This window comes from Bombina bombina, chromosome 3 (genome assembly GCF_027579735.1).
Source record: "Bombina bombina isolate aBomBom1 chromosome 3, aBomBom1.pri, whole genome shotgun sequence".
Classification (NCBI taxonomy): Eukaryota; Metazoa; Chordata; class Amphibia; order Anura; family Bombinatoridae; genus Bombina; species Bombina bombina.
In genome coordinates this window covers 853,779,574-853,806,551 of record NC_069501.1, presented here as the reverse complement: position 1 = coordinate 853,806,551, position 26,978 = coordinate 853,779,574, and the positions used below count along the sequence as shown (strand labels likewise).

Below are 26,978 nucleotides of genomic sequence, written 5' to 3'. Positions count from 1 at the left end.
TTGCCTAAGGTGTTATCTACTAAGAATATCAATCAAGAGATTGTTGTTCCATCATTGTGTCCTAATCATTCTTCAAAGAAGGAACGTCTTTTACATAATCTGGACGTGGTTTGTGCTTTAAAGTTTTACTTACAAGCTACTAAAGATTTTCGTCAAACATCTGCTTTGTTTGTTGTTTACTCTGGACAGAGAAGAGGTCAAAAGGCTTCGGCAACCTCTCTTTCTTTTTGGCTAAGAAGCATAATCCGCTTAGCCTATGAGACTGCTGGACAGCAGCCTCCTGAAAGGATTACAGCTCATTCTACTAGAGCTGTGGCTTCCACTTGGGCCTTTAAAAATGAGGCTTCTGTTGAACAGATTTGCAAGGCGGCGACTTGATCTTCGCTTCATACTTTTTCCAAATTCTACAAATTTGATACTTTTGCTTCTTCGGGGGCTATTTTTGGGAGAAAGGTTTTACAGGCAGTGGTACCTTCCGTTTAAGTACCTGCCTTGTCCCTCCCTTCATCCGTGTACTTTAGCTTTGGTATTGGTATCCCACAAGTAATGGATGATCCGTGGACTGGATACACCTTACAAGAGAAAACACAATTTATGCTTACCTGATAAATTTATTTCTCTTGTGGTGTATCCAGTCCACGGCCTGTCCTGTCATTTTAAGGCAGGTCAAAATTTTAGATTAAACTACAGTCACCACTGCACCCTATGGTTTCTCCTTTCTCGGCTTGTTTCGGTCGAATGACTGGATATGGAAGTTAGGGGAGGAGCTATATAGCAGCTCTGCTGTGGGTGTCCTCTTGCAACTTCCTGTTGGGAAGGAGAATATCCCACAAGTAATGGATGATCCGTGGACTGGATACACCACAAGAGAAATAAATTTATCAGGTAAACATAAATTGTGTTTTTTCTACTGGCAATTGCTTCAGCACGCAGTCTCTGAGATGGTGGCCTTGCAATGTGAGCCTCCTTACCTAGTTTTAATGCTGATAAGGCTGTTCTTCGCACTGGGTTGGGTTTTATCCCTACGGTGGTGTCTGATCGCAACACCAATCAGGAGATCATGGTTCCTTCCTTGTGTCCTAATCCTCCTCCTTCGAAGAAACGATTACTTCATAATTTGGATGTGGTTCAGGCTTTGAAATCCTATCTTCAGGCTACGAAGGATTATAGACAGACTTCAGCATTGTTTGTTGTCTATTCTGGGAAGTGCAGAGGGCAGAAGGCTTCTGCCACTTCCCTATCTTTTTGGTTGAGGAGCATTATCCGCTTAGCATACGAAACAGCGGGACAGAAGCCTCCTCAGAGGATTACGGCTCATTCAACTAGAGCTGTGGCTTCTTCTTGGGCTGTCAAGAATAAGGCCTCTATGACAGCTTTTGGGAGAAAGGTTTTGTAGGCTGTGGTGCCCTCAGAATAGGGTCCCCCTCTCTTTTTATCCTCCCATTTTTATTCAGTGTCATCTAGAGCTTGGGTATATGTTTCTCACAAGTAAGGAATGAAGCTGTGGACTCTCCTCATATTAATATGGAAAAGATAAATTATGCTTACCTGATAATTTCCTTTCCATCTGTATGAGGAGATTCCACGGTCCCGCCTGTTTTCTCAGTTGGGCGGACCAAATCTTTTTGTTCTTCTGGCTCCATTTATACCCTGATATTTTCTCCTACTGTTCTTTGTTCTCTCGGCAGAATGGCTGGGGGATGAGGGGAGAGGGGGAGGTATTTACGCCTTTAACTGGGGTATCTTTGCCTCCTCCTGGTGGCCAGGTTCTGTATTCCCACAAGTAAGGAATGAAGCCGTGGACTCTCCTCATACAGATGGAAAAGGAAATTGTCAGGTAAGCATAATTTATGTTTTTTTTTTTCATTGCTAGCTTAGGTGTGGTTTTGGTTAATTTAATCTTTGTTTCACAGCTCAAATGATATGATGTGTGTAACAGTATGTACACATTAAACATTTAATGATTGCACAGCCACATTATCAAGAAGAGAATTTACTGTTAGTTGGGTGACCACAAGACCTCTTATTTTATTTCTGACAGTACAGAAAAGGGAATATTACCTTTTCGTTACATCAACCTGTTCTGTTTCTATATACAGTAGGTATGTACCATTGAAGCTTTTTTTTTTTTTTTTTTTTTTAAACATGTGTATGTTTATTTGTAGATTACAATTTACATCACATCCCCATGGGCTACTGGTTTATATTTAGCACCATGCTTCTACAAAAATAAAGACAAGCTTTTTAAATTAACTTGATATATAACTTAAAAATTGTCATTTGGGGTAATCTGACAATACAAGGTAAGTAGTGCAGGATAAAAAATAAAATAATAAAATGTAATCAAATATTTAGATCCTTCGCATGCAAGTTTTACATCACTTTATCTTAAAGCTGCTATATACATTTCTGCTGTGGAGAATAATGGGAGACATGCTCTACAGCATCTTTTATAGAGCTGCCATTATGGCAGTGGGCATAACCAACACCAGCAGTTAAGTCAAGCCTAAAGACCACAGGATAAACCCCAAAGCCCATTAAACTTGTAAAAAGGGTTCAGATCTTAGATGGCTTATTATATAAGTGCTTAGCAATATAAACAAAAAAAAAACAAAAAAAAAAACCCCTAAACTGTGAAAAGGGCTTAAGCCCATTATTCAGAGTGTACCATCTGCATCATAGGGCTCCATTACAGGTTAACTCAAAAACTCAAATCCTGAGTGGGGGCTTTCAGAAACCTGTTCCTTTGTAACTATTCTAAATGAGGGAGGCGCACACATTAACTCAGGTGCCAAACAAGGGTTAAACCATCCCTCAAGGAAACAGTGGGGGAAAAAAATATATATATAAAAAATAAAGTTGGTAAAGGTTAAAAGTAAGGAGGCTGAGTTTCACTCCCAGACATGATTTGGTGTGCAAAATACAGCTGCAAGACTTTCTACAGTTTCCCAAACATAAGTGAGATTACCTTTCCCATTTAAATAGAGCACTGCTTATTACCCCTAATAACACTCTGTTCCAAACCAAATCATTCGCCTTAATAACCAGTGTGGGGATGAAATGAAACGCAGGACCACCTAACGCCCAGCGCTGAATTACATCAATTAGGAAACTGTTACAATGCTTTGGGGAGAAGATATGGAAGACAAGTCCTTTAGCACAGAAACACTCAAAGCAACTTAGTGTCTGCTAGACATCTTTGTGCTCACACTCTCACAGTTCCTTATCTTTGAGTAGTTTGATTTATCCGTGGTGTAGCACCACCCCTTCCTCCTCGAAACCCGCCTCTGAAGCTTCTCCCCCTGAGGAACCTGCCAAAGACGCCAAAAGTTTCAGTGTTTAACTTCCTCTCTTCTGCCCATGTGGTACATCTGGATTTCATCTCTGAAGAGATATTGTCGAAAAACGACATTGTGCTCTCATAATATATATTTGGTCTCAATGGATCCTCTTCAGGAATTCCATCACTATTTTGTGTCTCAACTCCTGAGTCTCCCTTGTCTTCTCCCTCCTTCTCCGGCTTATCACCTTTAACATTTAATTTATCTTTAAATTCTTTGTCCAACTCCTCCCTGTTGAATTGTGCATTTGCAGTCTCAAAATCAAAGTCCCCTTCAAATTTAATTGCATTCTCCTTTATAGTTGTTTCTTATTTCTTGTCCGTCTATTACCTGATCTTCGCCTTTGGGGTCTCCTGTTTTCATTATTCACCAAGCTCTGTGCTGGCACAGGGGGAGGAGTAACTCTGAGAGGAGCTGGTGGTGGTAGTAGAGGTTGAATTTGCTGGTTCCCAAGCTGGCTTACTGACTGCCCCTTTACTTGTTGTAACTTCTTCTGGACCAAGTTTTCAACTGGGCCTGTCTGGACAGCTTGCTCAACCATGGGGCTTTTACGTAGTGGTATAGAGGGAAAGCCAGGTAAACCCAGAGAGACTGCATATTGCTGGTTGAGAAGTGAAGTGGCAGCAAGCTGACTGTAGGAAGGCATGCCTTGAAAAGGACTGTATGGCACAGAAGGTTGATAGGATGCTGTGGGGGCAGAGCCCAGAGAAGACTGGACTATAGCTGGGTCTTGAGGCAGGGCATGCTGAGCTTTGGGTGGTTCACATACAGTGATGTCTTTAATGTCACTTCCCCGGAATATCATATATTCATATACTTCTTCTCTAGGAGGGGCTGGACAGTCAGTCGGACGGTCCTCTGTCCCAAATGACTGCACTTTAGCCAACGCCACCGTGGAGTTGTTGGTGTCAATGGTATACAAAATACCCTCATAGCGTATCTGGGCCTTGGAGATAAGGATGATCTTGCTACCGATGTACGGCATTCCAGAGCTCATTATGCCACCTGCCAAACTTCACCACCGCCTAGCGACTCTGCAGACTGCTCCTTATCTCAGTTATATTATATGTCTAAGGCCCAGATGATCTAAAGTGCTGTGAGATGGTGAAATATTCCAAGGGATCCGCCTCTATGTTGAGCAAGCTTGTCGAAATATTCCAAGCTCCCGACATAGCTGCTAACAGGCAGCATTGCCAAGAGGCGTTTACTATACATGGAACCATGTCCTGTGGTCCGATGAGACCAAAATAAACTTATTTGGTTCAAATAGTTGGAACCATGTCCTGTGGTCTGATGAGACCAAGATAAACCTATTTGGTTCAGATGGTGTCAAGCGTGTGTGGCGGCAACCAGGTGAGGAGTACAAAGACATGTGTGTCTTGCCTACAGTCAAGCATTGTGGTGGGGGTGTCATGGTCTGGGCCTGCATGAGTGCTGACGGCACTGGGGAGCTATAGTTCATTGAGGGAACCATGAATGCCAACATGTACTGTGACATACTGAAGCATAGCCTGATCCCTCCCTTCAGAGACTGGGGCGCAGGACAGTATTCCAACATGATAACAACCCCATACACACCTCCAAGACGACCACTGCCTTGCTAAAGAAACTGAGGGTAAAGGTGATGGACTGGCCAAGCATGTCTCCAGACCTAAACCCTATTGAGCATCTGTGGGGCATCCTCAAATAGAAGGTGGGGGAGCACAAGGTCTCTATCTTCCACCAGCTCGAGGAGTGAAAGAGGACTCCAGTGGCAACCTGTGAAGCTTTGGTGAACTCCATGCCCAAGGGGGTTTAGGCGGTGCTGGAAAATGGTGGCCACACAAAATATTGACACTTTGGGCCCAATTTGGACCTTTCCACTTAGGGGTGTACTCACTTTTGTTGCCAACGGTTTAGACACTAATGGCTGTGTGTGCTGCCCCAATGGGGCATAGAATATGACATAGCCTCTGTTAATATTCATGTTGATATAGTTAAGAAATTATATAGTTTTTTATGCCATTTTCTCAAAGCTTCTCTGTTTATTCTGTGCTGCCATCTAGTGACCTTTTTTTGTTAACGCTCTTGTTTTCTGTAGTATCTTCCCTCAGACCTATTATGCATTTCCCTTTTTGTGTATTGCTCCACCCTTGTAGTTTGATGATGCTTTAACTGTGTCATGGCTGCAGCTAACAGGCCTCATGTAACAAGCACACATGTTATTCTACATTGCACGCTACGAACAGTATCAGCTTTTGACCACTTAAATACTGTAACCATTCATCTGCTGTATCTTATCTGCTGTAACCCGATATTCAGAATAAAGCAACTTTGTGGATGGACAAGGTATTGGTGAGTTCAGCTATCTGACAAGGATTGTCCGCAGTTATTGTATCTTCTTATACAGGGATAGGCCAGGCATAGAGGTCCGACAACTATCGGAGTCAGAATATTTAAAAGTTGTATAGAATTCCTACTGCCTGCTATGTATATGTGCGTGCCTAATCTGCAATCAAGCTCAGGGCCATCCGCCATCTTGTGAAAGCACATGGTCACACAAGTTTACTGTACTTCGTCTGTGAATTTTGAAAACTGTTTCTCTGCATTGAACTTTGTTACCCCACCTGTCTAAGCTGCTGTTCATCTTTTTAAAGAGACAGTACCATGTTTTGCAAATTTGAAAAAAATGTCTAGACAAGGCTCTGAGCACTCTTTTATGGCTGAACCAATTCAGATACATCATGCCTCTGAACCCGCAGACGTACAGGGAGCAGATCCTGCAGATATTGCCGAACAGAGTGTAAGACCCAAACGTACAATAAAACCGACACAGAAACTCAGAGAAAACTATGAAACCACTAGAGATGAATTCTCCAGCAATCTGTCAGACCTAAGGGACAGAATTTCGCGATGCATGTCAGGTTTGTCACACTTTAATGATCAACCAGCCAAATTGAGAGACTCTATAGATCACCTATCTGCTGCGTATGAACGCTACCAGCAGCTGTCTGCAAAATACACAGCCTTCTTACAGGACTTTAATATAAAGGACTCTTCAGCAGAACTGACTAGGACTGATGCACTGGACCAACATAGAGATCTCTTAGTACAAATCGCTAAAGAAAGGGCAGAGTTCTGCATTGCTCAACTGCAAGAGACCAGATCTCATAGATCCACATCAACTAAGCTCACTGCATGTTCTTCTAGATCCTCTCGCTCCAGAAGTTCAACAGTAAGCGACAAGCTAATAGAGGCCCGTGCTGATGCGGAATCAAAAAAAGCGCAAAGCTCCTTTACCAGAAGGGAAGCAGAGGTGGAAACCCAAATAAAGGTTCTGCAAATGGAAAAGGAAGAAGCAGTGGCCCTAGCAAGGCTGAAAGTCCTTGAACAAGCAATGGGAGAAAGTACTAATTCAGACTGCCATATCCCAGCAGATCTGGAAGACCTAGTTGAACGCACTAGTAAATACGTGCTAAAGCATAATATTTGCAATGATACAGAGTCATCTCCTGTACCTCCTACTAACACCATCATTCTCAATTCCAACAGAGAGACCTCTCAGCACCAAATGCCTGAGCCTCTTCAAATCCGCAACACAAGTGCATCTACGCAGCAAACCTCATCACCTCCCGCTGCCAACAAGGTGACTTCCAGTGACAAGCCACAGCCAGCAGAAGCCTTAGAAGCCGCAGAGGTTTGACGACTGTCCAGAGAGCTACAGGGCCTGGAGATCAACCTTCAAGGCTGCTATTGCTGATCTCGACTTTACAACAAAGGAGGAACTCGATTTGCTCATAAAGTGGCTGGGACCAGAATCTGCAGATCGTGTTAAAAGATTGAGAACAGTACATGTTGACCACCCAGACGAAGACCTTGTTGCTGCATGGTTAAGACTTGAGCAAGCCTATGGTAGCTCTGAAGCCATAGAAAGCGCTCTGTTCAAAAGATTGCAAAACTTCCCAAAAATAGAGAACAAAGACTATCGCAAGCTCCAAGAACTAAGTGACCTCCTCATGGAGCTAGAGTTGGCAAAGACAGACCTACGTCTACCTGGACTAAGCTTCCTGGACACTACTCATGGTGTCAATCCAGTGGTGTCTAAACTGCCATGCAACCTGCAAGAGAAATGGGGGCAATAGGGCTCAAGATACAAAAGAGACTATAACGTATCTTTTCCTCCATTCTCATATTTTTGCAGGTTCATCAGCGATCAAGCCAGGATGAGAAACGATTTCAGCTTCTGCGAACCCAACCTGCCTGCTTCATCATCCTCACCAACATCGTCAATGTATGATAATACAGCAGCTAAACAAAGAGACTTTAATAGAGCAATATCTGTTAAAAGGACAGACATCTCACCACTCGTATCCTCTTCTGCACACCAGAGTGACTCGGGCGAAAGAGATAAAGACCCTAATTGTCAGTGCCCTATTCACAGGAAGCCTCACCCTCTTAAGAAATGTTGTGGGCTTAGGGCAAAGACTTTACAAGAGTGCAGGGAGATTCTCCAGAAAATTGGAGTATGCTACAGGTGTTATGCTTCTTATGGTCACTTTGCTAAAGACTGTAAAGTTGTCATCAAGTGCACAGAATGCAGTAGCAACAGACATGTTATAGCTATGCATCCTACTACACTTCCAGACAACCCACAGCAGCTAACTGACTCCACCCCTGTCTCAATTCATGGCGGGGAGCAACAAAGTCGTGCTTCAGTCACAGCGAGTGTTTCCTCTGCATGCACAGAAGTCTGTGGAGAAAGTTTAGACCACGAATGCTGTGCCAAGGTATGCCTATTCAAGATTTACCCACAGAATTAACCTGAGAAAGTTGATAGGATGTATGCTATAATAGATTAACAGAGCAACAGATCCCTGGTTAAGCCTAAATTCTTTGAGATCTTCGGCATAGAGGGTCATGCAACACTGTATACTCTCAGAACCTGTTCTGTTTGTGTAGAGGCCTTCGGCAGAAGGGCCTATGGATTCATGGTCTCTCATATCAAAGGAAACAAAGGCATACCCCTACCAACATTAGTCGAGTGTGACCAGATACCAGATGAAAGGGAAGAGATTCCTACTCCAGAGGCTGCATATCACCATCCGCACTTAAGGCACCTTGTTGATGAGATTCCGGCAATGGAATAGGGTCTGAAATTTGTCGCCCCCCCCCTCTCTTTGAATCTTTAATAGTCTCCATGACCATCCATTTTAATGTATCACATTTTCCATCATGTTTAGTTAGGGTAGCTTAGGGGCTAATAGTGTAAGACGTAGGTATAGGCGGTCAGGGGGAGTTAGCTGGGCGGTGTAGGGGGATTGTAGGTTAGCTCTGACTTAGGTGTAGGCGGTGGTTGGGAGGTAGGGAAGTGAAGCAGGGGGAGTGAAGGCTAGATTTGATGGAGGTATAGGTATCAGGGGGAGTTAGCAGGGCATGCTAGTGGGTGTAGGCTGCACTTTGATTCAGACATATTGAAACAAGTGTGATATGTTCGAATCAGCGAAGTGCAGGTTGCGAGGAGATCGACCAAAGAAGTTGAGTGCACGTGCTCAGCCTCATATCCACAGGTTGTCTTTGGGAAATAGACGTATGAGTGCTGCCAGCATTGCTGCAGAGGTTGAAGGGGTGGGGGGGTCAGCCTGTCAGTGCTCAGACCATATGCCGCACACTGCATCAAATTGGTCAGGACACGAATGCTGAAATCTTGGTCCTGCTAGGAAGAGACATTCTCCGACTACATAAAGTAAGCGAGCAGTGCGATGGACCTGATGCCCCTTATGCACAAAGACTTGATCTAGGCCGGGTGATAGTGGGCGATGTATGCTTAAATAATATGCCTACGTCATCTGAGATCCACTCCTTCAAAACTTACATATTTAGAAAAGGACGTGCATCCCTCTTCAAACAGTGCCCTCACCATTATAAAGTAAGGGAGAAGTCTCCTGACATCATCCAAATACCTGATATTACTCCTATACTTTGTGATGACAATCTGGATACCACAGTGTTTTGTACTACAAGTGATGACCACAAAATAGCCTTGTCAGTTGAAGACATAGAATTCATCAAAGTAATGGACAAAGAATTCTTCAAGGACGCGTCTAACAACTGGGTTGCACCATTGCCTTTTCGTGCTGCAAGGGTCAAACTCCCAAACAATCATGAACAGGCGTTATCCAGATTCAACTCACTTCAACGAACACTAAAGAACAGGCCTGAAATGAAGGACCATTTCATTGCCTTTATGAAAGAAATCTTTGACAATGATCATGCCACCAGGCCAGTGTCTGCAAGTGTCTTTGCAAATTCTTCTTGGTTAACAGACCCTGAATTCCTGCTGGATCATCCAGAAGAAACCACAGCTGATGTCTTCAGTCTTCTAGAACCTGACAAAGATTCAGAGAGTCGTCCTGAAGTAAAAACCCTTGCCACCAGAACTGAACAAAGACTCGTCTTGGTCTGTGAAAGCTTTGAACGTTTCTCAAAGTGGACAAGACTTGTACGTACCATTGCAAGGTTAGTCCATATTGCACACTGCTTTCACACAAAGCCCACAGATGCTCACTGTCAAGATTGGCATGTGTGCCAAAAGTTTCTTTCTGCAAAGGATATTGCTGAAAGTGAACTGTTCATAATACATAGTAATTTGTTGAAATAAATCAATAAATGTATTATAATAGTTAAAATGAATGTCACAAATGTATAAAACACATTATATATCATAAAAAATCCCTAATTGGTACCAACAGCTAGTCTAACTAAAATTTCAAGGACATATATATCTGATATTGTATATAAAGAACTAATAAAGGTGATTTTGTTAACCTCAAGAGATAAAAACGATCTCAATATAACATATACTATAGATTGTTGAATGTAGTTCTAATCACTTCAAGCCACAGTAATTACTGTTAGTGAGTTTTTCTCTAGTTGTGATAATCACAAAATTGCACAGTCTTTTGAATATAGATCCTCAAAAATCCTAATATAACAAGGTAGCAAAGAATAACATAAAAGTCTTTATGCAAAGGTTCGTTATATAGGACAAGTTGCGTTTGCAATTTACCCCCGGGGGGATCGTTTGTATATATTCCGGATAATCAGTTAGCACCGTTAAATCTCCCGGTCCTTGGTGTAAGCTTGTTATGCTGACATGAAGGAAAACTTTCTCAAATGATGTTAAGTTTTCTATAATGATGGCTTGAAAAAGGCTCCTAAGAGCTGAAACGCGTTGCCTTCTAACGGATCACTAACGGATCACTTTCGGAGATACTCGCACACCGGAAGGCTCTCAATCTAACGTCACCCGCATATGTGGGCGTGTCTAAGGAAGAGACACGGCGTACTGGGCGTCATTTGCAGTACACGAGGAACGCTGAAATAAACACGGAAGGGAGATTCTATCAGCATTATAGAAAACTTAACATCATTTGAGAAGGTTTTCCTTCATGTCAGCATAACAAGCTTACACCAAGGACCGGGAGATTTAACATACCGATTATATACCGGTATTTCAGGTAACACAATGAACAGTATTGCTCACAGACTGTTCATTCTGTCACACGGTGCTAACGGATTATCCGGAATATATACAAACTATCCCCCCGGGGGTAAATTGCAAACGGAACTTGTCCTATATAACGAACCTTTGCATAAAGACTTTTATGTTATTCTTTGCTGCCTTGTTATATAAGGATTTTTGAGGATCTATATTCAAAAGACTGTGCAAATTTGTGATTATGACAACTAGAGAAAAACTCACTAACAGTAATTACTGTGGCTTGAAGTGATTAGAACTACATTCAACAATCTATAGTATATGTTATATTGAGATCGTTTTTATCTCTTGAGGTTAACAAAATCACCCTTATTAGTTCTTTATATACAATATCAGATATATATGTCCTTGAAATTTTAGTTAGACTAGCTGTTGGTACCAATTAGGGATTTTTTATGATATATAATGTGTTTTATACATTTGTGACATTCATTTTAACTATTATAATAAATGTATTGATTTATTTCAACAAATTACTATATATTGTGTTTACTCAATGCGTGGGTTGGTTTATTCCTTCTCCTTTCTATTTTAAACATTGATTGATACTTTTATTTGAGACTTTCTCTTTACATATAAACTATTTTAATACCATACAGCCAGAATCTAAAGACCTTTAGCCAGTTTGTGGCTTGACACATTCAGGCGCTCACATATAAACCTTTTTTCTATTACAATATTATTATTGCAGGCCTTGGGATTGCCTGTTTTTTATGTGTAGTTTGGTTTTGTACCAGCGCATTTGTTTTTTCTTAAATAACCTTTGTATTTAAAAAACTGTTCATAATACGCAGTGTACAGTAGGATGTCTTTGGCTCAGAAAGTAAATGTATCCGTGACAAGAGGGACATTCCAAAAAACAGTCCAATGGCTAACCTAAACCCATTCATTGGTGATGATGGCATGTTAAGGGTTGGAGGACGATTAAACAAGGCTAAGTTGGGAGGTCAAGAACAGAATCCTCTCATTATATCTGCTCGCAATCATATCACCACTTTGCTCATACGACACTATCATGAAGGGGTTAAGCACCAAGGTAGACACTTCACAGAGGGTGCCATAAGAGCTGCAGGCCTTTGGATTATAGGAGCAAAAAGACAGATTACAGCTACACTACACAGCTGTGTTCAGTGCCGTAAACTAAGGGGTAAACATCAGCAACAGCAAGTGTCAGATTTGCCAGCTGACAGGTTAAGTACTGACCCATCTTTCACTCATGTTGGTTTGGATGTCTTTGGACCATGGATGGTAACAGCCTGCAGAACTTGAGGTGGCCAAGCAAATAGCAAACAATGGGCAGTGCTGTTCACTTGCATGAGTGTGCTTGCAGTACACATTGAAGTAATAGAATATATGGATGCCTCAAGTTTCATCAATGCTCTAATGCGGTTCCTTGCCATCAGAGGACCAGTCAAAACATTAAGATCTGACTGTGGAACTAATTTCGTTGAAGCCTGTCGAGAGTTACATCTCAACTCTAGGCCAATTCAAGACCTTTTAGCTGAAAAGGGCTGTACATGGAATTTCAATCCTCCTCATTCTTCCCACATGGGTGGCTCATGGGAGAGAATGATAGGCATCACACGTAAAATACTGGACTCCATGTTTATGGACTTGAAATCCACAAGTCTCACCCATGAGATTCTAACCACCTTCCTCGCAGAAGCATCTGCCATAATCAATTCAAGACCACTTGTTCCAGTGTCTGTAGATCCAGAGACCCCCAACTCTTCTTACTCCAGCTACTCTTCTTACCCAGAAGCTTGGGTCTGTTCCTGTTCCACCTGGAGACTTTAAAACAGGATATCTGTGCTACAATCAGTGGAAGCGAGTAAAACACAGTGCCAACTGCTTCTGGAATCGTTGGAAGATGGAGTATCTCTCTACTCTGCAAGGACGCAGGAAATGGCAACGTCTGAACCCTAACATCAAGGTTTATAGATCTCGTTCTCCTCAAGAACCAGCAAGCTGAAAGAATCGAATGGCCCATGGGACTGATTGTAAAGAGCATTCCTAGTGATGATGGCAAGGTGCATAAGGTGGAGGTGAAAGTTGCAAGACAAGGGACTATAAAAACCTTCATCAGACCGATCACAGAACTTATTTTGCTCTTGCCCTTTGGAGACTTTTGGAGAGTGAGCTTACTTACGTATGCTGTTGGAGAAGGAAGTATCTTGAACTTCAATTGACACAACTTGAAGTCTTATATTATAGTTGTTGTTGCATTATATGTATGTGCTCCTTATATCTGTCAGGTCTTCAAGACATCTCTGCAAATTACGTTGTTATGCACAACTTCTGTTATGATTTAAATAGTGACATTTACTATGCCAGACGGGGAGTGTGCTGCCCCAATGGGTCATAGAATATGACATAGCCTCTGTTAATATTTATATTGATATAGTTAAGAATTTATATAGTTTTTTATGCCATTTTCTCAAAAATTCTCTATGTTTATTCTGTGCTGCCATCTAGTGACCTTTTTTGGTAATGCTCCTGTTTTCTGTAGTACCTTCTCTCAGACCTATTATGCATTTTCTTTTTGTGTATTGCTCCGCCCTTGTAGTTTGATGATGCTTTTCCTGTGTCATGGCTGCAGCTAACAGGCCTCATGTAACAAGCACACATGTGAATCTACATTGCACTCTACGAACAGTATCAACTTTTGACTGCTTAAATACTGTAACCATTCATCTGCTGTATCTTATTATCTGTTGTAACCCGATATTCAGAATAAAGCAACTTTGTGGATGGACAAGGTATTGGTGAGTTCAGCTATCGGACAAGGATTGTCCGCAGTGATTGTATCTTCTTATACAGGCCAGGCATAGAGGTCTCAGCAAGGGATAGATCACTATCACAACTATTGGAGTCAGAATACTGTTTGTTGAGTTATTTTGAGGGGACAGCAAATTTAAACTGTTATACAGGCTGTACACTCACTACTTTACACCGTAGCAAAGTGTAATTTCTTCAGTGTTGCCACATGAAAAGATATAATAAAATATTTACAAAAATGTGAGGGGTGTACTCACTTTTGTGAGATACTGTATATATAAGTGTTTTGGAGCCCTTAACAGTTAAGTAAATGAAAACATGTAAAATAATATTTATGCTTTATTCAAGTTTTATAGTGTGTATTTACTGTAAATATTTCACATTCCAATGTTCTGCACATAGATTTTTGTGCTCTTTGAATTGCTCTACTTGCTATTCAGCTGTGGTGTATTGAAAAGTGGCTGGATGTCCCTTGTAATTCTATGCAAAGCCAACAATGGAGGACATATCCTAATATGTATTGTATGGGAAACGGGGCTCTTACAGAGCTGTTATTTTTCTCAGGTGCAGTATAGTGTGCTTCCTCTCTAAAATGCAGGAATTTTAAATGGTGAATATCTGATTAATATTAATATTAGCTCTGGGCGTTTCAGTTTAATTCTCGAACCTTTTGCTTTAATTCTTGAAATGTTTGTTTCTGAAATACATAACTGGTCAGCTAGTATGTTTTACTTAATTTGGGGATTTATGCTTTAATGCTGGTTTCTTGTGGATGTTTACCTCTTCAAGCTTCTTTCCCTTTTAAGTCCTCTCTTTATTTGTGGTATGATACGTCCTACTTAATTTTCAGGCACGTATCTCTGGTTGAGAATTTCTAATCTTAAAGGGACACTGAACCCAATTTTTTACTTTCATGATTCAGATAGAGCATTAACTTTTAATCAACTTTCTAATTTACTCCTATTATCAATTTTTCTAAGTTCTCTTGCTATCTTTATTTTACAAGCAGGAATGTAAATCTTAGCAGCCAGCACATTTTAGGTTCAGCACCATGGATAGCGCTTGCTTATTGGAGGATTACATTTACCCACCAATAAGCAAGCATAACCCAGGTTCTCAATCAAAAATGGGCCGGCTCCTATGCATCACATTCCTGCTTTTTAAATAAAGATAGCAAGAGAACGAAGAAAATTTGATAATAGGAGTAAATTAGAAAGTTGCTTAAAATTGCATGCTCCATCTGAATCATTAAAGAAAAAAAATTGGGTTTAGTGTCCCTTTAACATAATTGCCAAGCTTTATTCTTCATAGATGATATAAGCCATATGCTTCATTTGACATTTTCTTCATAAATGGAAAGAGTCCACAGCTGCATTCATTACTTTTGGGAAATAAGAACCTGACCACCAGGAGGAGGCAAAGACACCCCAGCCAAAGGCTTAAATACTCCTCTCACTTCCCTCATCCCCCAGTAATTCTTTGTCTTTCGTCCCAGGAGGTTGGCAGAAAAGTGTCAGAAGTTTATTTCCGTCTCTTATGGAGGGTAGTACTCTTCAACATGGGACGTGAGTTTTAAGTAATCCTGTCAGTCTCTCAGGGAGCGCTTGGATGAAAGTTAGAGTCCAGAGATGCAGGGAGAGTCTTTCTGCAAAACCATCTCGCGGCCTGCTTCTTCTCTCAAGACCATGGCGGAGGCGAAGCTACTTTCTGTCACACTTGAAGGGCCGTGTTCCTGTACCTGTTCCATGGTGTAGATTCCGGTATGATCATTTCATTTTATTTCTTCATGATTGTACTGTAACTCATTTGTTCCTGCGAACTCACATGAAAAATACAGGGTCTCAGTGGGACTCCTTTAGTAGCTTGGAATCAAGGGTTAATATCTCCTGATGGGGATTATTGAACAGGGGGGGGTTTAATCATGTTTGTTATGTGATTCAATCTGCTTATGTGTAGTGTTAACTGGGCTTATGGCATTTTGAAACATAACAACCTTTCAAAGTGATGCGACCTTACGGTTGGGCGTGCTTTTTTTGGACTGTACGGGTCACCTTGTGATTGGGCGTGTTTACATTCTGGTCTCCCATTTCCCCATTCCTGACTGTGTGGCGATGGAGAATTCTAGTCCGCTGGTGTCTGTTTCATAGGAGGTGGTGAGTGCCTCAGCCATTGTCGGTGTCAGGTGCTGTTTAAATTGTTTTATATATAGTCCATTTTTTGGTATCCTTTATCCAGTTATGGAGGATGCTAATGTTGAGATTGTTCAAATTTCTGATTCAGATTCTTCGTCCTGTGACGAATGCGAACTGGCCCCATTGACTCAGGTTAGTCAGTTATGTTCGTTAGGCCGTTTTAGAGCGCCTTGTTCCTCGGGCTCAGGGATTCAAGGGACTGCTGAGCCATCCAACTCGGGGGCCCTGTCCTCCGGAAGGTGAGTGACCTACCGCACCCTACTACTACTACACATGCGGGTAACCCAGGTTATGTTTTTTACTCTTTGGAGGGTGGATTGTTCTCCCGGAGGTTGTGGCATGTTTTCACTTTTACATACTTTTGGCGCTTGCTCGTCTACAAAGTCCAGATGTTTATTTGCGATTGTGCTCGTACCCGATTGCCCCAGGAGGGCATGTGCAGTTCCCTCCGGGTGAAACTGTTCCTGAGTGTTGTGCCTTTCGTTACAGGCTGGCTCACCTTCATGTTCTAAAAGGATTTTGTCGATATAGGGGCGTGGTACACTTAAGGGATGTGATTTAATTTTATCGAATTATCTAAAATTGATACAAATTATTTTCCAATTGTGGCTTTATAATAAGAATATTGATAGATCCATTGACCAGTGTTTACATGTGTAGAGAAATAATTGTGTATAGAGATGATATTATATCAAAAAGTGCCTTTTGTGATACTAATTTTTAATGTGTAGGTGAAAAGAATGTTACTAAGTAATACAATAATGGTACTAAGTAATACAAGAACCTGTTTTGAATTCACCAAATAATACAAAGAGATATTTGGAACCCTATCTCAAGTTTTATAAAAAAACGGACTTTTTTTGTTGTTGATTTTTGATTTTTTTATTGTTGATTTTTGACTTTGATTTTGTGTTGATTATATATTGTTTATAATAATCTTGACACACATTGAGTTCTTTTATATGGTCATTTGAATATTCATAGTACATCTGGGAGACGTCCCAGAGAAATTCTGACATTTAGTGGTAATTACTAAATATAAGAGATTCTAATAACAAGTTTTTAAATAAATATCATATTCTTTTGATTATATCAGTTAGAGTAATTTATTATTATATTTTTTTGTCACCGGTCTTTTGACACAATTCTACTAATTAATCAGTTACCTAAACACAACACCTACATTTACAAAGAAGTTTTTTATAGGAAATTAACACATCATCACGCACTTGCTTTTAAAAAATTCTAGAATACTGAAGATTCACAAAATTAATGCACCCTTAAAATCGGAAACACTACCTCCTTAAATCACTTATTTTTTTCTATAAGGCCAAATGCAGATACAAACAATAGAATAAAATTATATATGCATTATTAAAATCATTCTTTTCACCTACACATTAAAAATTAGTATCACAAAAGGCACTTTTTGATATAATATCATCTCTATACACAATTATTTCTCTACACATGTAAACACTGGTCAATGGATCTATCAATATTCTTATTATAAAGCCACAATTGGAAAATAATTTGTATCAATTTTAGATAATTCGATAAAATTAAATCACATCCCTTAAGTGTACCACGCCCCTATATCGACAAAATCCTTTTAAATATCTTACATATATATAAGTTGGAAGGAGCTTATATAGATAGGGAGTTTGGGATTCTATAGTTCCAGCGCTCTATCCACTCTAAATTAAACACCTTCATGTTCTACTCAGACACGTTTTTGAGCTGTTTGGGGATCCTATCCTTCTCGGCTATGGGACTCAGTCTCCTCCTTCGAATGGCTCACCTTGTTAGACATGGGGGGATGATGTAATCTCCTTTAAGCCTTGTTATCGAGATCCTTCCCAGTTTTGTTGGAGGAACAGGGTTTCCAGTAGGCTGGTCCTGCGGATCTTTCTGTTCTTCTTGGACGTTAACCCTCGGGTTGCCTGTCATTTTTTTTTTTTTTTTTTAATTTTTTATTGAAACAAATCAAAGTAGTAACAATTACATTCTGACATTACAGGTCAGTTTTCCAGCTCAATATACATATACATTATTATCATAAATCTATTCGCATACTTACAGGTTTAACAAGATTATTATACTAATAAATCTGGTACATTTCTAGCAGCTAGGTTGTCTTCCCAAATAAACACAATTGAATAATAATCTTCTAATTTGTGTGACAGTCGATAATGGTATTTTTCTAAGGATAAGGTTAAAGATATCAGATTTGTCCACTCTTCGTTAGATGGGATCACTGTATTTTTCCACCACCTTGGAATCAATTGTTTTGCACAGTTTAACATAATGTTCAGTAGTGTTGCTCGCAGTCTACATTTAATTTTAGTGGTTTTGTGGAAGAGACATGTCTGGGGGTGTAGTGGGATATCATAATGTAAGGCCTTATCAATCTCAGAGGTCACTATTTTCCAGAATTCTTGAATCTTTGGGCATTGCCACCATACATGAAACAGTGAACCTGTTTGTCCACAATTTCTCCAGCATAGTGCTTGTGTATTTGGATATATTTGTGCCAACCTGTGTGGTGTTAAATACCATCTACATAAAAGCTTCATATTTGTTTCCCTAAATTTCATGGTGGAAGAGGAGGAATTCATGTGTTTTATAATGGAGAGCCAATCCTTTTCCGTAAGTGGGGAGTCTAGGTCTTTCTCCCACTTCTCAGTATATGAGGGAAGTTTACGTGAGTGATAATGCAGGATTTGTTTATAGGTCATAGACAGATGCCCCTTGGTTCCTATATGTTGGAAACATATGTGTTCGAATGGTGTCTTTGGTCTGATTATTTGTTGTTTGTCTATGTGCGTAAGGATTAAATGCCTAAGTTTAAAATATTTGTACCACTGACCAAAATATTCTATGTTAAGTCTAGTTAGTTCCTCTTTGGGGTGTAAAGTAGTTCCACCGAGAACCTTGCAAAACGGTATCAGCGCATGGATCGTGTTGTCCGATTTACATAAAGTATGAATGTTTACTTGAAAAATAGGGTCTGTGAGAGTTGGGGATAGAGGAGAGGGTATAGAGGATATAGTAGGAAAGTGTTTAATAACATAGTTCCAGGTTTTGAAAGTTCCTTTCGTGAGTGAGGAGGTTGAGGCTATAATCTTCTGCTCTGTTGGTGGTATCCAGCATGCACTGCCTAAGTTAGGGAAGGAGGCTAAGGATCGTTCTAGCTCAATCCATTCATTATTGATTCCATTTTTACACCAGTCTATAATTCTAACAAGATGTGTGGCTTGTCTATAAAATTCTATATTAGGGGCCCCTGTCCCTCCTCTATCTTTTGACATATACATGGTATGCATAGGAACTCTTGTCATGTGTTCAGACCAAATATATGAGTTAAGTGTCTTTTGTAGAGAGCGTATGTAAGAATCTGGTAAATGTATGGGGAGGGCCTGGAGTATGTATAAGATTTTAGGGAGGATGACCATTTTTATAGAGTTTATGCGCCCTAACCAAGAGATTGGTTTATGTTCCCATTCGCGAGTTTCTTTCTTAATAGCTTGTATTAGCGGAGGGTAATTTAGCTCAAATAACAGAGATGTGTTTTCTGGGATTTGTATGCCCAGATATTTGATTGCCTTAGGATTATGGCGATAGCCGAAATCTGATTGAATTTTACTGACCAGACTAGGGGGATTGTGGAGGCTGATAAATTCTGATTTGGTCTCATTAATTTTAAAAAGGAGAACCTGCCATAGTTAGATAGCTCTAATGCTAGTGGTGTCAGTGACTTTGTAGGGGATGTTAATGTAAGAAGCACGTCATCAGCATATAGTGCCATTTTGTATTGATTCTCCTTAATCTTAATTCCCTGGATGTCCGGGTTCTGTCGGATTTTAGTTGCTAGAACCTCCATAGCTAAGACAAATAGGAGGGGTGAAAGTGGGCAACCCTGACGGGTGCCGTTCGTTATAGGTATAGAAGGAGTTAGGGAGTCGTTTAATCGAATTCTGGCTGAGGGGAATTTATATAAAGCAAATATTTTTTCGACTATGGAGTGGCCAAATCCAAATTTATATAGGGTGGTCTTCAAGAACTGCCAGTTCAGTCTATCAAAGGCCTTTTCGGCGTCTATTGATAAGAAAATAGTTGGTAGTTTAACTTCTGTGGCATAATCAAGGAGGTTAATTAGTTTTATAGTATTGTCCCGCGCTTCTCTGTGAGGTGTAAATCCTGCCTGGTTAACATGTACTAATTTCGGGAGGATTTTGTTTATTCGGGAGGCAATGATTTTAGCATAAAGCTTAATATCCACGTTAAGCAGGGAAATAGGCCGGAAATTTGATGGGGTAGTAGGGGGCTTACCAGGCTTAGGTATTACAGTTATATGTGCTTCCACCATATTATGAGAGAAGGGGTTCCCCTCACCTATCTCATTATAAAGTTGTAGAAGAAATGGAGATAAAATGTCTTTGAATAGGTGAAAATATTTGACCGAAAAGCCATCTGGGCCCGGGCTTTTACCTGTGTTCAGTTCCTTCAGTACCCTGAGCAATTCATGATGAGTAATAGGTGAGTCTAACTCGGCCTTCTGTTCAGGTGTCAAGGATGGTAGGGTGCAATTTTGTAAGTAAGTATCTAAATCTGATTCTTCAAAACCTTTAGATTTATCGTGGGCTATATTGTATAACTTGAGATAATATTCTCGAAAGTGTGAGCCTATGTCCGAGGTAGTCAGAATCTTTTGTTTTTGAGGGGTAATCAAATGATGGATATATGTCTTTAATTTTCTTTTTTTAAGAGCCCTAGCCAATAATTTACCCGCCCTTTTGCCCGCATAGAATTTTTTTATTTTATTTTGTGTGCGATAGTTTGTTGTTCCTGGGCTAAGAGGGTTTTTAATTTAATTCTAGTGTTTGCTAAGTCTTGCGAGATCTGAGTGTCAGTAGGTGTTCTTTTATGTAGGAGTTCAAGTTTGGATAGTTGTTCTGTTAATTCCGCATACCTAAGGCGTTCTGCTTTCTTAAGCTGTGCTTTGAGTTTAATCAGTTCTCCCCTCATATAACACTTGTGTGTTTCCCATAACGTAGAGATGTTAATGTCTGGAGTAGCGTTAAGCACAAAAAATTCTTTTAGGGATTTTGTCAATGTATCTGTATGTTCAGTTTTATGCAAAAGAGTGTCGTCCAATTTCCATATAAATTCAGACTTTCTGGAGTTTGGCCATTTTAAAGAGAGTGTTATGGCAGAGTGATCAGACCACGTAGTGGCTTTAATTTGGGAATTTGTAAGGTGTGGAAGACCAATTTGGTTCACAAAAAAGTAGTCTAACCTACTATACATTTTTGTTGGTGCCGAGAAAAACGTATAGTCTGATCTGTCACCATGAAAATATCTCCAAGTGTCATAGAGATTGTGGTCTCTTAAGTTTTTCCATAAGAATTGCACTGTTCTATTGGATACTCTAATATTGGTATTTGAGCTGTCTTTTAGTGGTTGGATAGGAAAATTAAAATCTCCTCCTAAGATAATTATCCCTTTGGCCATATCTACGAGTTTTTGGAACATTTTGCGAAAGAAGGGGATGTGTTGAGTATTGGGGGCATATATGTTAATTAATGAAACTGGGATACCATACAAGAGTCCAAAAACCCCCAGAAAGCGTCCCTCTGTATCTTTGGTAGTGTTTATGTGTTGGAAAGCAATATCTTTATTAAATAATATACTGACTCCCCTTGTTTTTTGAGAGTTTGAGCTGTGGTAGTGTTGGGTAAAATGAGGGCCCAAATATTTGGGTTCCCGGAATCTTTTAAAATGTGTCTCTTGTAAAAACAAGATATCTGCTCGTCTCTTGGAAAGATCGAGCAATGCCATTAATCGTTTATTTGGTGCATTGAACCCCTTAACATTCTGGGAGATTATGTGTAAATTACGTGACATAGTGTTGTGCGTATCTTGGGGTATCTGTCATACCTGTGCCGACTATAGATCGGGTGCTGCATGCGTATAGAAATTGAATCTGTGTGTCAGAGAAACCTGCAAAGATAAAACCTGTGCAAAAAACAAAGAAAAATACAAAAAATAACAATAACTTTAACAGTAAATTTCTAATAACTAGCATATATTATCGCAAAATATAAATTCCAGGGGAATTTTAGAGTAACCGTGTGATTCAGTGTTATAAAAAGCTATAATCAAATTACACCGAACATTATATTATAGTCTCTGAATGACTTACTAAGAAAGTCCTCTACAATTTTTAATTATGAGTTCTCAATTGTAACAAAACTAACTTCCCCGCATAGCGGGAATCATGTCCATGCCAATTTCTCTTATAAACATATTTACTCACAGTATCAGTCCTTCTCACTCAAGATGAGTCTGGATCCGATTCATCCTCATGTCCGGATGATGCTGAAGATTCAGTCCCCTTGCGCCGTATATTAGTGTCCATAGAGTTCTTTTTTGGGGAGAATCTACTTTTTTTTGAGGGCTGTACCGTGTTCCAAGTCTCTCTCTTCTTCTCTACTTGAGATTTTCTATTTTCTGCTGATGACTCCCGTTGCTCCTGTGGTAATGGAGGTGGATCCAGATCCAGTAGTTTACAGAATTAAAAAATTTCTTGTGGTTTGGAACAAGTGATTCTTCTGTTGTTGTGTAGCACCATGAGTTGGAGCGGAAATCCCCATCTATACGGGATCTTCTTGTTCCTAAGAATGGTTGTTAAAGGAGATAATTCTTTTCTTCGTTGTAGAGTGCGGACAGCAAGGTCAGCATAGAATTGCAGGACCACCCCACGAAATCTCACTGGTTGTTTTTTCCTAGATGCCGCCATAATATTTTCCTTCTCTTGGAAATTCTTAAATTTAATAATAATGTCCCTAGGAGGTGCTGTATCAGGTGGCTTGGGCCGCAGTGCCCTATGAGCCCTCACCCACTGAATGTTGGCTGCATTAGGGTCGTCCAATAAGTGATGAAATAAAGCTGGCAGGTACACTGGGAAATCTTTCGGGAGTACCCCTTATTCTTATATTTTTTCTCCTACTCCTATTCTCCATGTCCTCCATTTTATCTTGTAAGGCCAGTATCAGCTCTGATTGTTGTTCAATGGTCTGTTGTATAAATGTCATATCCTCCCTGACTGTGTCTTGGTTATCTTCTAAGGCTTCTACTCTAAAGCCTATTGTATGCACATCTTGTTTTAGTTCCATCAGCTCTTCCCTGATACATGTTCTAACAATTTTAGCAATGTCCTGTGTGGAGGCCAGGGAGGAAAGGAGATGTGTGGGTATTTGAGTGTGGTCATCCATGGTAGATTCGCAGCTTTTTCTTGCGAAGGGGTAGGTGTATGTGGAGACGTCACTGTTGTTTTCAGGCATTCTAATTCCTTTCTTTCTGCGGAGCTAAAAAAGGAGGTAACACTCTGGCCTTTAGACTGTTGTGGTTTAGTGGCCTTAGCTGGCTTTATACCTTTCTTTGAAGTCATATTGTAGAATCTCACAGTCCAATACTTATAGGTTGAATCTGAGTTGCAAGTTAATTCTAGCGTTGCCTCTGCTAAAAGTTGCAGACTTCTTTTATTTTAATGATGCCTTTTATTTTTGAACATGTATCGTCAGTCCTTAACCCTTACAGTTTATTGGGCTGTTTGTCGCTGCCTGTATAGTTCCCAGTATGTGCCTTATGTTCCCCAGGGTGCAAGACTTACCCTGGTAACTCATGTATTAAAGAAATTAATTGTTTCTGGTGGTCCGTCTGTATCTCTGGCGATTAATGCTGCGCCACACTGAATCCAAGATGGCCGCCGGGTGAAAAGTTTTGTAGCTCTTAAGCGAAGAAAAAAGTAGGTTCAATTTGTCCAGCTGAATCCGGAGTGGTATCGGAGTTATCTCTGGGGACTCTCAACTTGATTACACCATTTTTGGTGTTTGTGGGCTCACTAGAGCCGTCTGAATATCGGTGTCTAAACAATTCTCTGCACGGAGCTCTGGGCTTAAGCAACCATCTCTGTTGCGGCCGGCGCCGCCCCCCCCCTGTCATTTTATTTTATCCGGGTTAGGATACATTTTATTTTTATTTTTCATACTGTGTTTCCTGCTGGAACTTTCTCTGGGAAGTCGGCACACGTTAGTCCCATGTTTGTCTGTTTTTTTTCTTCCTCCCTCTCTGAGGGTGGATTTAGCCAGCTTGGCTGTTATGGCCCTGGTTGCAGGCTGGTCCTGCTTGGGTTCAGATCTTCTGTCTCGCGGCTTATTCAGACACGTGGTGCCTATTATACCTTGCTGGTTGGGTTAGGGTGCCGAGTGCTCTCAATATTATTTATGTTTCTTGTTTTACAAGTTTCAGCTAAGCATTCTCAAGAGGACTTGCGGGTTCGTGCGGCTCTCGAGATTGTTTCAGATTGTGTCTGGAGCTTGTGGCTAGCTGGACAGCTAGCTCAGCATACTAAGGCTCTGTGGCTACTCTGTACTGTAGCAAACCAAGGGTTGCTAGTTTGATCCCCGGCAAGGTCTACTTAGCCTTTCCTCCTTTGAGGTTGATAAAATGAGCAGCGCTTTGCGTCCCTTAAGAGATATAAAAAGGCATACATATTATACGAGATCCAAAGTACATAGCAACAATACAATACAGGGCACATTTTGTAAAATTATTGAGACATACAAACTATACTTATCAGGGATAACGAAGAGCAAAGAGTACTGTATATATGGTCTGCCTTATGCACTGTACACCTCCAAATGGCTCAGGGAGGTCGCTTTTGGACCCCAACAGTAAGTATTAACAATAGTATAGGGGGTGTCTAATCTAAGAGACCACTTTTGGGTCTCAGCAGCCAAACCTCAACTTTGTAAAATTTAATTTCAACTCAAAACAGTCATAAATGAAAGAGAATATGTAAATATAATACAGATACATATGATATGTGAAGCAGATAAATAGCAAAAGAAAAAAAAAAAAGGCATTATGATCACTGTGTACATAGAAATCCTACAATACCTCCATATATTATACTAGACCAAACTAAGCATCTAGGCTATATACAGGGAGTGCAGAATTATTAGGCAAATGAGTATTTTGACCACATCATCCTCTTTATGCATGTTGTCTTACTCCAAGCTGTATAGGCTCGAAAGCCTACTACCAATTAAGCATATTAGGTGATGTGCATCTCTGTAATGAGAAGGGGTGTGGTCTAATGACATCAACACCCTATATCAGGTGTGCATAATTATTAGGCAACTTCCTTTCCTTTGGCAAAATGGGTCAAAAGAAGGATTTGACAGGCTCAGAAAAGTCAAAAATAGTGAGATATCTTGCAGAGGGATGCAGCACTCTTAAAATTGCAAAGCTTCTGAAGCGTGATCATCGAACAATCAAGCGTTTCATTCAAAATAGTCAACAGGGTCGAAAGAAGCTGCCCATGAACTGAGAAAAGTCAAGCGTGCAGCTGCCAAGATGCCACTTGCCACCAGTTTGGCCATATTTCAGAGCTGCAACATCACTGGAGTGCCCAAAAGCACAAGGTGTGCAATACTCAGAGACATGGCCAAGGTAAGAAAGGCTGAAAGACGACCACCACTGAACAAGACACACAAGCTGAAACGTCAAGACTGGGCTAAGAAATATCTCAAGACTGATTTTTCTAAGGTTTTATGGACTGATGAAATGAGAGTGAGTCTTGATGGGCCAGATGGATGGCCCGTGGCTGGATTGGTAAAGGGCAGAGAGCTCCAGTCCGACTCAGACGCCAGCAAGGTGGAGGTGGAGTACTGGTTTGGGCTGGTATCATCAAAGATGAGCTTGTGGGGCCTTTTTGGGTTGAGGATGGAGTCAAGCTCAACTCCCAGTCCTACTGCCAGTTTCTGGAAGACACCTTCTTCAAGCAGTGGTACAGGAAGAAGTCTGCATCCTTCAAGAAAAACATGATTTTCATGCAGGACAATGCTCCATCACACGCGTCCAAGTACTCCACAGCGTGGTTGGCAAGAAAGGGTATAAAAGAAGAAAATCTATTGACATGGCCTCCTTGTTCACCTGATCTGAACCCCATTGAGAACCTGTGGTCCATCATCAAATGTGAGATTTACAAGGAGGGAAAACAGTACACCTCTCTGAACAGTGTCTGGGAGGCTGTGGTTGCTGCTGCACGCAATGTTGATGGTGAACAGATCAAAACACTGACAGAATCCATGGATGGCAGGCTTTTGAGTGTCCTTGCAAAGAAAGGTGGCTATATTGGTCACTGATTTGTTTTTGTTTTGTTTTTGAATGTCAGAAATGTATATTTGTGAATGTTGAGATGTTATATTGGTTTCACTGGTAAAAATAAATAATTGAAATGGGTATATATTTGTTTTTTGTTAAGTTGCCTAATAATTATGCACAGTAATAGTCACCTGCACACACAGATATCCCCCTAAAATAGCTATAACTAAAAACTACTTCCAAAACTATTCAGCTTTGATATTAATGAGTTTTTTGGGTTCATTGAGAACATGGTTGTTGTTCAATAATAAAATCAATCCTCAAAAATACAACTTGCCTAATAATTCTGCACTCCCTGTATAATGGAGTGACTATTTAGTAACCCGAGAGTCTGAGTTGTATGGGGGACATGTTACAATAGTGAAACTAACAGCTTAGCAGCTTGTGGTATAATGGGGCCGTATATCTAAAACACTTCACTTTTAAACATACAGATCTGATAAGGGTCAAGACTTAACATATTTTGCAAGTCTTTGCAACATAGCGATATACCTACACAATTCAAAAATGCTGAATATTTTGGAACATGGATCGCACTAATTCATGACGCCTAGTATGTCCAGGCATGTAATTCCTCGGTAGAGATTCTCTCGATTAGCCTGTAACACTCTTTAGTTCTCAAGTATGACAGAGCAGTGAAATCATAACCCAATCTAGTATGTTCATCGTTAGCTTTCTCCCCTATTGTTAGTAAAATAGTTATAGCGTAGCTACCTTGGTGGACATAGTGAGGGGAAGTATCTTTTTTTAGCGGTACAGCAGGAAAACAAAAACCGAGTAACAAACTAATAAGTGATATATTTACAGTAATGACTCACAGCGTTTGTTTGTACCCGAGACCTAAGCAGATCCAATTATAGCAGCTAGGCTCAGACCAATAGTCTGTATATAGTTCCG

The 26,978-nt window shown here is 40.4% G+C and overlaps 1 protein-coding gene and 1 pseudogene across 1 annotated transcript in view; one reads left to right on the top strand and one right to left on the bottom strand.

Moving 5' to 3' along the window:
- Window positions 1-26,978, top strand: part of UBAC2 (UBA domain containing 2) — a 580,006-nt gene that overhangs the window by 460,363 nt on the left and 92,665 nt on the right. The window lies entirely within an intron of this gene.
- Window positions 3,206-4,355, bottom strand: LOC128654126 (protein LSM14 homolog B-like; annotated as a pseudogene).